Consider the following 11,765-nt stretch of genomic DNA (forward strand, 5'->3'; position numbering starts at 1 on the left):
TGACTTAGTTACATATTTTTTTTTATTTATATTTGGAAAGTTATAATTGGATGAGAAAGTGAATTACGCGATTTCATTGACCCATTAATTTAATGGTGGATTGCAAGAATGTTAAAAGTTCCTTATTTATCATTTACTCGAATAATTATATCATTAATTACCAAACCTCATATCAAAGTTAATCTTAAATATTAATTTCAATATGAAACATTAAGTAAAACACTCAATGATGAGAATCAAATCTTTAGTTGGGCTAATTAAGTACCATTTTTTCTAGACAAGCTCATGAGGTCGAATTTCTCGGCTTAAAAATATCTCATATTTTTGTTAGTAGTAAATTTGAGATATAAAATGTTACTTCTATGTCCCTTTAAAATTGCTATTAATAATGATATATGTGAAAAGAAGTCAATTTCAATAGCATTGATGAAGACTTAGAAGTGAATGAAATGACTTCTCTTCATCCTCTCATACATGACTATTTTAAAATGAAAAATGGATGAAACTTGCACATGCATCATAATAACTAATAACAGCTCCTATAATGTTTGTAAAAAGAACTAAATTAGTTTGAGACTCATAAATATATCGAACAAGAAGAAAGAATTAAGGTAGCTTTCTTTATTTTAGGAAAATTATTGTAAAAAATATAATATTTCGTTAATTTTTCTACAATAATATCAACTTTTGATTAACCATGAATAACAACAACTTAAGGGTATTAACCTAGAATAATATCGACTTTAGTTTATTAATTAATTTACCAATTTTTTTCATATAATCTCATATAATTTGATTTTTAACATGTTAGTGATATTTTAGAAAAATACTCTCTTAAATCAGTATATATATTATTAATGATAACTTTTCCTACTTTCTAACATTTGCATAAGTGTAGAACAATAATAAGAGGGGAGCAGGGTTAAGACTAAAGTCAATATTATTGAATGCTTGTGGAAGACGCAAAACATTAAATAGCAAGAAACCTAAAACATCAAATTGGGTCACAGGCTATTTTATGATAGAGACAAGTAAATTTTACCTCTTTAGCTATCTTTGTACATCATCCTAGAGGACCTCCCACCTTACCTCATCACCTTATAGCTCTAGGCAACCAAATTTTCCAAATGTAATCTCCCTTTAAAACAAAATAATTATTATGGAGTTTTATGTAAAAGCCTTGAAGATAAATCAAATCTAGCTATGATCTCATTTTAGGTTTAAAAATAAGAAACTTTTAAAAAATTTATGCAATATAATTTCTATACTTCTATTTAAGAAAACGCATTTATTCAATATAAAAATATATTAAAAGTATATAATCGCATTTGGTAACTGATTTTTAAATAAGTTTTTTGGTTGATTTTTAGATTTTTGGTTGTTTGTTAGTTGAATAACCAGAAAACTTATTTGGTAAATGATTTAATTTGGCTAAGATCTCCTTTTCGGGTCAAAATAAAAATTTATTTTAGTCTCTTAGATATCGTCTTTAATGGCTTATAACTTAATATATAAAACTTTATCTGTATTAAACAACCAACAAACAACAAAACGACTAATTATGCAATATTTTCATTAAGGACTAATTTATACAACTAGTCAAACAAATTAATAATTGAATTAGTCGATTCAACAACCAACAATTGAACCTCTTAAAATTGGAAGCACTAAGGAATTTGCTCACTTTGTCATTATTCTCCCATTCTCGGTCGATCCACTCCTGACTATATTATTATTCATATTTCATTAAAATTTTAAGTTAGTCTAGTGAATAAGATTTTTTCTTTTACCTTTATAACATGAGTTTAATTCTCACATGTTACCATGATATCACCTTTAAAAAGTTAATTTCTAATTTCCTATGCTTGTATGTAAAAATTCTCTAAAATACTTAAAAAAAATATTAAAAAAATAATTATATTTCACGATATTACCATGAACATAGATATATATAGTAAAGAGACTTGGTCAGCGAGCAATTATAAGGTCCCCCCCTCATAACTCTCTACTGCGAGTAAAAATCTGGTATCTTGGATCGCGATGTATAACTGTTGTGGGTCTTAAATCCCTTTCTCTCCCTCAATACACACTCCATTTATTTTTATTTTTCAATTTTTTATTTTATTAAAAAAAACAGACAAATTCCTGAGAACCAACCAATAATAATCCCTCATAATCTCACTCCTCCCTTATTTATATCCCCTCTTCATATCATAAACTTCACTTCCTCACAAACCCCTGAAACCTCACTTTTCTCAGCTTTTCTTTTTTTTTTTTTTTTTTTTTTCTTTTTTTAAGAAAAGGGTTCTATTATCTGTAAAAATTAAACCTACCCACAAATTAATATATTAAAAATTAAATGGGGTTGTTCTTATATTTCCTTTTCTACAAATAATTATTCATTCATATTATAAAAAATTAGGGTTAGGGTTTATATGGGTTTCTATTGGACTAACGACGGCGTTTTGAAATTTATATCAGTCGTTGTTTGCCGATGCAGCACCATCAAGATTCACAACCCTCTTCACTTCCATCTTTAATCTCATATTTTCCTTTTTTGGGTCTAATTGTTATATATAATTAAATTGTTATATATGTAATAATTAACCCAAAAAAATAAAAAAAAAAAGATTGAATGAGGTAAAAGGTTGCAACTTGTAAGGATATGAGAATCTTGATGATGCTGCAGCGGCAATAAATGGCTTATTATTTATAAATTTGTCTAAGTAATTAGACAATCAAGTTGATAATTTTATCAGTTATATATTCCTAATCTGTAGGTAAGCCCTCCCCCATAAGCATCTTATTTATTTATTTATTTATTCTTAATAATTTTATCTAATCTTGATTATTTTTTCAAAGTCTTTTATTTTATTATGATCATTTATTTTTTTCTATGTTTTTATGTATTTAATGTAATGTTTTATACTCAATACGTTGATGCAAATTTGAATCGCTATATTATCTCTTTTGATAAAGGTATATATAGCTCATTCTTTTTTATAAATCTTATACTTCATATATGTTTCTATATATTCAATTTAAGGGGTGTTTTTTTTGTACTAGATCATTTATTTTCATTTGCAGACTATTCTCGAGTTGAGGGTTTTGTTGACTGTAACGTTTTTATTTCTTTCGAGTAGGATGTGTATGGTATGTCGTCATCACTCTGTTTAAACCCTAATCGGGTTGAGAGTTTTAATTGACCGCAACCTCCTCTTTTGATTAGGGCCGGGTATGTGTGAAATATCGTCATCACTCTGTTCAAGCCCTGACGATCAGATTGAGGGTTTCATTGATTGCAACCTCTTTATTTCTTTCGATTAGGGTATATATGGTATGTGGTCATTAATCAGCTCAAACCCTGATTATAGTTTTTACGACGAATGTACCAAGTATAATAATGATGTTGGAGCATGATATAAACATAATTTATATAAAATGGTAGTTGTTGAGTGATATAATACTGTTGTTTAGTGAGTGGATCTGGAGATTACTGACTTAATTTATATAGTGAAAGCTGAAATTTTGTACTAATTAGCCATTACAAGTTGTAGAACGAATTACATAATTAGATGATCTGTACTTTTGCAGGAAAAAATTACTATTAGTTTACATGATATCAGATCTTGTTGATGACTGAAATACTCCCTCCGTGCCATTCCATAAATGAAATACTTACTCGGATGTAGCAATTTCAACGTGACAAAGTAGTATAAGTTTGTCTTTTCAGGTTTTTACCTGATCCATACCATAGTCTTTCCCCTCTTTTTTTCTGCTTTATTTGGTCCTTTAATTTGGATGTGTTTCTGTAAATGTTTTTATTTGGCAGGTGAATATTACAGTTTGCTGATTTAAACTGATTTGATGTATTTTCTGAAGTTACAGGTACAATTTTTGATGTGTTTTCTGAAGCTAAAGGTACAATCTTTGAGGTCATATACTCTATCATTTTGTCACTCCATGTTTTGTTTTAACACACCTATGTTTAAAAAAGATCTACTGTGTCTAATGGCTTTAACATTTCGAGTATTGGCTTTATTTGGAGTGTATAATGATTTTGAATTTTGTACTTAAATGTTGTTCATCAAGGTTCTTGCATTTTATAAGTAGGGAGAATTTAGGTACCGGTATATTTTAAACTTTGACTTATGTAATTTGAATAAAAATTCTAATAATATTAAATTGTGTCTATAATATACATAAATAGCAGTTGAATTGGTTGAATCCATATAGAAATGAATTTTGACCCACTATATATTAGTATATATCAAACTGATCATATATATATATATATATATATATATATATATATATATAGATTTAGGATCAAATGAGAAAGGGTCTCAAAATGAGAAAGGTGGGAAGGAATTTCATCCATTCAGATTAAAGATTGGTGGTCAGGATGAGTTTGATCCTTGCACGCGGTTCATGGCCTTTTATAACCGTTTTTTTTTTTTTTTTTTCAGCAAACCGGTTTAACCTTGCACGCGGTTCACTTTTGTTTTTCTTCCTTCTCGTGCGATTTTCCTTTTCTATCTCTCTCTCATGCGATTTTCATTCTCACCGTTTTCTTGATCTTGAATTTTACATTTTCCTCTTCTATTTCCATCCAGATTAAAGATCGTTTGTTTGCTGGTGTGTGATTATCTTCAAGGCTACTCTGTTCTTCGAAGCTTTTTAGGTTCGTCCATTATTGATCTGGTGTGTGATTATTGCGTTTTTTTTCTTTTTGAGTTTTTAGGCTTTTTAAGCTTCGTTCTTCGTTTATTTTGTGTTTTTAGGGTTTATTCTGCAATTTTTTAGTGTTTACTGGTTGGTAATTGAGTTTTTAGTTTACAATTTCAAGGTTATCCTATTTTTTGTTCTTCGAAGCTTCGTTTGTTTATTGGTTTGTGATTATTCGTTTGTTTACTGGTGATTATTCGTTTGTTTTTAGGGATTATTCTTCGATTTTTAGGTGTTTATTTGAGTATTATTCTGGTATTTGATTTTTAGGGTTTATCATTTGGTTTTATTTTGCGATTATCACAATTATAGGCAATGTCATGCGAAATACAAATGATGAAATTATTAATTATTGCGTTTTTATGCTATATGATCTGGATAAATTCTCTTAGTTGGAATGTTTTCGCAGAACAATTGAAGGTTTTTCGAAGAGTATAGCTTGGAAGAGAAAGGCGCTATTGTTCTTCAAAAAAACCGAATCAGCCTTTTTTTTTTTCTTGCCCTATTTTTCTGGTTCATTATCCAGGCCATTAGATCTTTGAGAAATCGACGGCTCAAAATCCTTCTCACCCTTCTCATTTTCATACCCTTTCTCATTGGATCCCTCCCCTTCTCATTTTCATATATATATATATATATATATATATATATATATATATATATATATATATATATATATATATATATATATATATGGGAGAGATCTAATGAGAAGGGTTGAAAATGAGAAGGGTAAAAAGGACTCTACACATAATTGTAAAAGCAACTGTATTACACAGAAAAGTAACTATGAAATAATTTTTAGAATGTTCGTACTTTATAACATAGTATCCTTTTTGTATATATAGTAACAAAACAAAATCAAACAAAAAACGTTCTCATTTTAAAATCTTTTTTATTTGATCCTATATATATATATATATATAGCGTAGTGAGTTTCCCTAACATAAATATTCATATGTGGAATTTTTTGTTGGAAAAAATAATCCACATGTAATCCACATTGAACAATTAGATAATAATTGACTAACATATAAGTTTGATGGACTACTACTATTACAAATTGGTCTTAGGATGGAACTTTGATCATCAAGTATGTGCTTCTTTTCTTATGCGAGTCTTGTGAACAAGAGCGAAACAAATTTATCATGAAATCAGAGCAAAAGGTTGTCGATAAACGAGAAACAAAAAATATTGGTCTTTCATAAAAAAATTACCATGTCATCAGAGCTAGCGATTTTCGATCAACTGAAAACAAAAAATAGTGGTCTTCTATAAAAAAAAATGGGCTCACATGTGAAGGGGAGTGTTGGAAAAAATAAATCACATTTGATCCCACATCGAACAGTCAGGGGGAGGTTGACTAACATATATGTTTTATAGGCTACTCCTTCTATTATCAATTAGTTTTAGGATGAAAACTCATCGGATTTGTGTGCAATCAACTCTCCTCTATGTTGGTCTTGTGTACAAGCTCAAATTTATCATCTTACACCATGTTTAGTTTAATTATAGGATAGATCGTGAAAAAGAGATTAATTTATGAGAATTAATCAGCCTATGTTAACCCTCACTGAAAAAAAGTCGTATTATTTACTCCTATTATCTCTTTTCATGGTTGGGTTGCCATTTTTGAAGGGAAGGTAGCCAAGGGTAGGAAAGTACGTGGAGGAACAATTTGTTTTGTTTAAGATATGAAGAGGCCCTTTTTTCCAATTCTCTTCTGCTATCTCCCTCCAAATCAGAAAAACACAATCCTTCTATTTTTCATCCCCTTCATTTCATGAGCATTGTAAAATTTTGTTATGACAAATTTTTTACTAAGACTACTCAATATAAGACGGTTTAATATGAACTATCTAATTTTTAATTTCTTAAAATTTAATGAAAAAAGAAAGCTGTTGTATGAGACCGTCTTACGGTGTGACGACCCTCAAAACAAGAAGCGTATAAGCTAAAAGTTTCTATTATTGGACATTTCTTAACGGTGAGTACGTCTCATATAATAATTTGTGAAAAACAGTTTTTATATAGTTAACTACTGTATAAATTTAATTTAAGTTGTTTGTATGGGCTCGTCTCATGAGACTTGCTAATTTATTATACTCCTATGACAATCAATACTTTAATTATAATGGAGTAAAAAAAGTAAAGACAAATGTTATTTTTGATTTGATTTCCAATTCTCCTTGCTGGTATATATTGAAAATTAGTCCAATTTAAGTAGGAATATCTTTTGATAAATTTAATGGTTATGTTTATTCTTTTTCAACAATTAATTGCACTTTTTCGCAAAATTCATTTCAATGCATTACCATTTAAACATATGGTATTAGGTAGTAATGGAAATTGTGAACAAAAACTTTTGTATGATCAAACTTTCATTATCATGGGAATGACATGATACATATCATGAAAATTTACAATACAAATCATTCTCATTATCACCAATTAGTACCATTAACCAAATGGGCTATAAGTGTCTAACAATATATAAGAGCAAATGCATTCCATAATTGCGATTAGTAAAAAAAAAAAAAAAAGAATTATTTTGGATGGATGTGCGATGTTTGAGATTATTAATCTCAAATTTTGCATAATTTAATTAATTGTAAATTGATTACATGAAGCAGTGAATAATGTTATACATGGAACTCTTGTTTAGTTTTGTACTAATACAGCAAAAAATTTCTGGTATAGTTTCCATGTGATTACATTTTTGAGAAAGAATTATGAGGCCCCTTTAATTTATTGGCTTTATATGTTGGCACATGAAGTTCATTTCTCAATAATATTATTGCAAAGAATTCAATATTTTCAAAGTTATAAATGATTTCTATTTTGTTTATGACTTGTCCTCTTATATCTACATTCAAAAACAACTCAATGTTTATTAATACAAATGAAAAGAATAATGCACTAATTTATTTTATTTTAATAGCTTCTATCCTGCATTTATTTATTTATGGCGGTTTTATTAATCACCTTAATTTATCAAAAATAACTCTTGATATTTAACTGGGGTTGTTTCTTATCACTTCTTTCCAAAATTTAACTTTTTGAAGAAAAAAAATCAAATATAAGAAATCAGAAAAAAAATTTCACTTTTTAGTTGTCAGATTTAAAAATCTTTATATTTTAATAATTTCATTATAATACATATATGATATGACTTAAAAAAATCACAAAAATCAAAAAACGTCTATAGTTATACCAAATAGGTTGTTGCATGCTCCAATAAAAGTGCTAGATTTGACTTTTTAATAAGAAAGTTTTTAAGTAGAATTTATTAGAAATAATTTTGCATGCCAAATGTATTCAGCTAATCCATAGGATTATCAATCTCCCGATGCCCTAATGTTAAATTTGTAGTTTAATTTGCAATTTACCACATTTATTTATACATGTTCTTTTTTCTTAGGCTTATCTAAGCAATATTCAATGTAATTATTGTTTAGTATAAGAATACTGCTCAACTTTTATGATGTAAAAATCAATTTCAGACCGTATCTATTAGAGGTATGTATGATTGTACAATAAGGGTTATGATTTACGCAGCCTCGATTTGTCCAATGTTTAAGCTTTAATGACATTGTTCGAGATTGCATTAAGTTGAGAGTTTATCATTAAATTATGCGTCAATTTATGTATTAATGTTTGATTTGTGAACAAGTATGTAAGTTACTAGTGTTATTAATTAACATGGGAAAAAATGAGTTATACCTTCTTATGAGGATTGAAGAATTCCTGCATGCTTGAAAATTTTCAAGTGAAGTACTTAATGAGGGTGTTAGACAAACGGTTGATAACTGATTACAGTAGCTGATTTTATTAATTGGTTTGACCAGCTGATTTTAAACCTGTTGTTATGAGCAATTTGTTCAAAAATAGCATACCATAACAATAAGTTGTTTATAAGCTGTTTCAATCAACTAATTTACCAAACATTAGCATTGGTGATTTGACCATCCAACTCTCTAATTGTTTCAAAAATAACCTAAAATTACTCAATAAGCTATTTTGCAAAACAAACCCAATAATTATATGACTTTTTTAATCTAGGGTAGGTTAGAGAACCTCACAAACTAGAAAAGAGATAATTTATCATTTTACCTGCTAGGTGATGGGAATCGCAATATATCGCAAGGTTAAAAAAATCCTTAAGTATTAGGCTAACACATAATTTTTTTTCTTACTAATCACTTGGTCTCTAATTTCCTTTTATTTCTTAGTTTCTCCATATAATCAATGTCAAGTAAAACTAAATATTATCTTATTGATCAAATGTAGTTCAAAAGATGGATAAGATTGTAATCCAAGAGGTTGATCATGAACATTCTAAAATAATTCAATATAATTACCTTTTTATATAATTTTTGCTATAGAGTTATGACTTAAATTATGTCCATATTATGAACGACCTTATGTTTTTATTTCAAAAATTAAGTAGTATTAAAATAAAAGAGATGAAAATTACATTTCAAAACATGATGATATAAAATATATTTATATAATAGAACATGGAGTACTTTTTAATTATTAGACTCATTTAGTTTTATGCATTTAATTTCTCAATGGATTTTTTTATACTGGTTATGAAAACTGTGGCTAACAAAGAAATTAATTTCCATCCCTCTCTTGCCGATGGCTAATTCTCCTTAGCTCGGGCTTTCAAAAAATGTTCGCCGAATAAACACTTTTTACATACAAGTATAAAATCGTAAGCCAAAATTAGAAAAGCGCCTAGAAATAGTGCAATCTAAATTAATTTATTGGCAACTTTTTATTAATATTCAAATATTGCAACTAAAAAGTAAAGGAAGTATGATAACAAACTTTTTACGATAAGATAAACAACTTTTAGTTATTTTTGTATGAGATGATCTGTCAGTGAGATAATATCAAAATAAAAAATTTATAATTTTTTAATTTTTTTTATCTAACTCAATATACTATTTAAACTATATATGGAGTATGTTTCACTTTGAGACAATTACATACAACAAATTGCAATCAACTGGTAATATAAAGATCTCATATTCTCCATGAGACTACCACACCTGTGCAACCTTCAGCACATATTTTGTCTTTACCTACCGCCTCCGAGCCATAAAAAATCGAGTCCAAGACTTAAAATGCTCATTCTAAAGCTTAAAACTTCTACTTCAAGTCTTAACTTTTTTTCTCGAAGGCTTAAGATTTTTAATAAACTACTCTAACTGTTAAAATGTCTATTAAAAGCTTAAAATCCCTACTCGAATACTTAAAATTAATAATACAAGTCTTAACATTCTCGTATCAAGGGCTCAAATTGCTTACTCCAAAACATAAAAGGACTGCTCAATTTGATTTTATATATTTCAAGACTTTAAATGCTTGTGCTAAGGTCTAAAATGTACATTCCAAATTGTAAAGTGACAACTCTAGAAAATATTTCTTAAAAAGTTAAATTTTTTCAATTTTTAAGTTGTGAACTAGACAGTGTTGGTCGCACATGTGAGACAACTTCACATATGACTAGCTCAAATGAGATTATGAGATCAAACAACCAGTCCATTTTGTATGAGACCTTCTCACCGTAAAACGAATCCATACAAAAAATCCATTAATAAAAAAAATTTAAAAAATAATAAAAAACTGAACTTCTACAGGAAGCGGGTCCATACAATCAAATTGTCTAGGCCCAGTTGAAATGTGTAGACTGCTGTATGCGTCCACACTCCAAAACATAAGGTGGATATTGGCCCATTGATTAAAAAAATTTGGGTCATGACTCATCGTTGTTGAGAGTTGAGATGTTAAATGGCCATGCAAGCAGAATTTTTGAAATACTTAAGCAAAAAAAAAATTAATTAAATAAACTAAATTCTAAACTTATTCCAAAAGTAAGCTTGAAAATCCCAAATCTGAGATTTTGATCTGTTCGCAGTTACTAACTGCGAACAAGTCAAAAAAGACAAAAATAATTGTTCCCACTTAGTAACTGGGAACAACTATTTTGTCCGGTTGCAGTTCGCAGTTATTAACTGCGAACATATCAAAATAGGTCAAATAGCTGTTCGCAGTTAATAAGTGCGAACAACTATTTTGTCTTTTTTACCTGTTCCCAGTTAATAACTGCGAACAGCCCAAAACCTCAGATTTGGAAATTTCACGCTTACCTTTGGAATAAGTTTGATTCTTAGTTTATTTTGTTAATTTTTTTATTTTTTCTCTTATGTTTTTCAAAATTTTCATACAAGCACGACTTGTTCCGGGCTCAAATGGTTTAAAGACAAATATTTACATTTGGGCCATCTACTTATGCCTGCATTTGCATGAGATTTATGCTTACACATATTACACAAATTATACTTATGGTCTAAAAGTGATCACTTATAACTTTAACGTGATTATTTACAGTTTTAAAGTGATCACTTATAATCTTAAACTGATTAATTACAATCTTAAAGTGATAATTAGAGAAATATGCTAATTATATGGGTTCGTATCATGGTGAGATAGTCTCATACAAGATTATTGGCTGTAAAATTTTTTATATGAGACGGTCTCACCATAATAGGCACTTCCTATATGAATTTTAGTCCAATAATACAAACCATTAGTATATGAATTTCTTGTTTTGAGGTCATCTCACCAGAATAACTTGTAATATTAATGCATGCATTTCTTGATCATTTATGCAAGCTAAAGACAATTCAAATCATTCATCAATAATAAATCCTTGATATTTGGAGATGGTCTCCATGATGAATATACAAACTTTGACTACACCCCTTAATCCAAATACAAACAAAGGGAGGAATCTCTTGGTTGCAAATACTCAACATTTGTATTCTGAACATAATCTTTGTCACCCACAAGTTAATTATTGTTTAGTCAAGATTATAAATCTATTAAAAAAATATATTAATTCATTAAAATTTATTTAAGATTCTTCACCTTTGACCAACATATTTTAGTTCTGCACCAATAAAAATTTTAAACTTATTTTACTAATAGTAGCTGCAGTGTGGACCGTTTTTTCTTGACTTGAT

The 11,765-nt window shown here is 28.5% G+C and overlaps 1 long non-coding RNA gene across 1 annotated transcript; it reads left to right on the forward strand.

Annotated features, from left to right (window-relative positions):
• The first annotated feature begins 2,244 nt into the window (after positions 1-2,244).
• LOC130803552 (uncharacterized) lies at positions 2,245-5,332 on the forward strand. Its single transcript, XR_009039928.1, has 3 exons — positions 2,245-4,519; positions 4,617-4,684; positions 5,138-5,332. It is a non-coding gene; the product is annotated as an uncharacterized LOC130803552 (long non-coding RNA).
• The last annotated feature ends 6,433 nt before the right edge of the window (positions 5,333-11,765 follow it).

The sequence above is a fragment of the Amaranthus tricolor genome, chromosome 17 (assembly GCF_026212465.1).
Source record: "Amaranthus tricolor cultivar Red isolate AtriRed21 chromosome 17, ASM2621246v1, whole genome shotgun sequence".
Taxonomy (NCBI): Eukaryota; Viridiplantae; Streptophyta; class Magnoliopsida; order Caryophyllales; family Amaranthaceae; genus Amaranthus; species Amaranthus tricolor.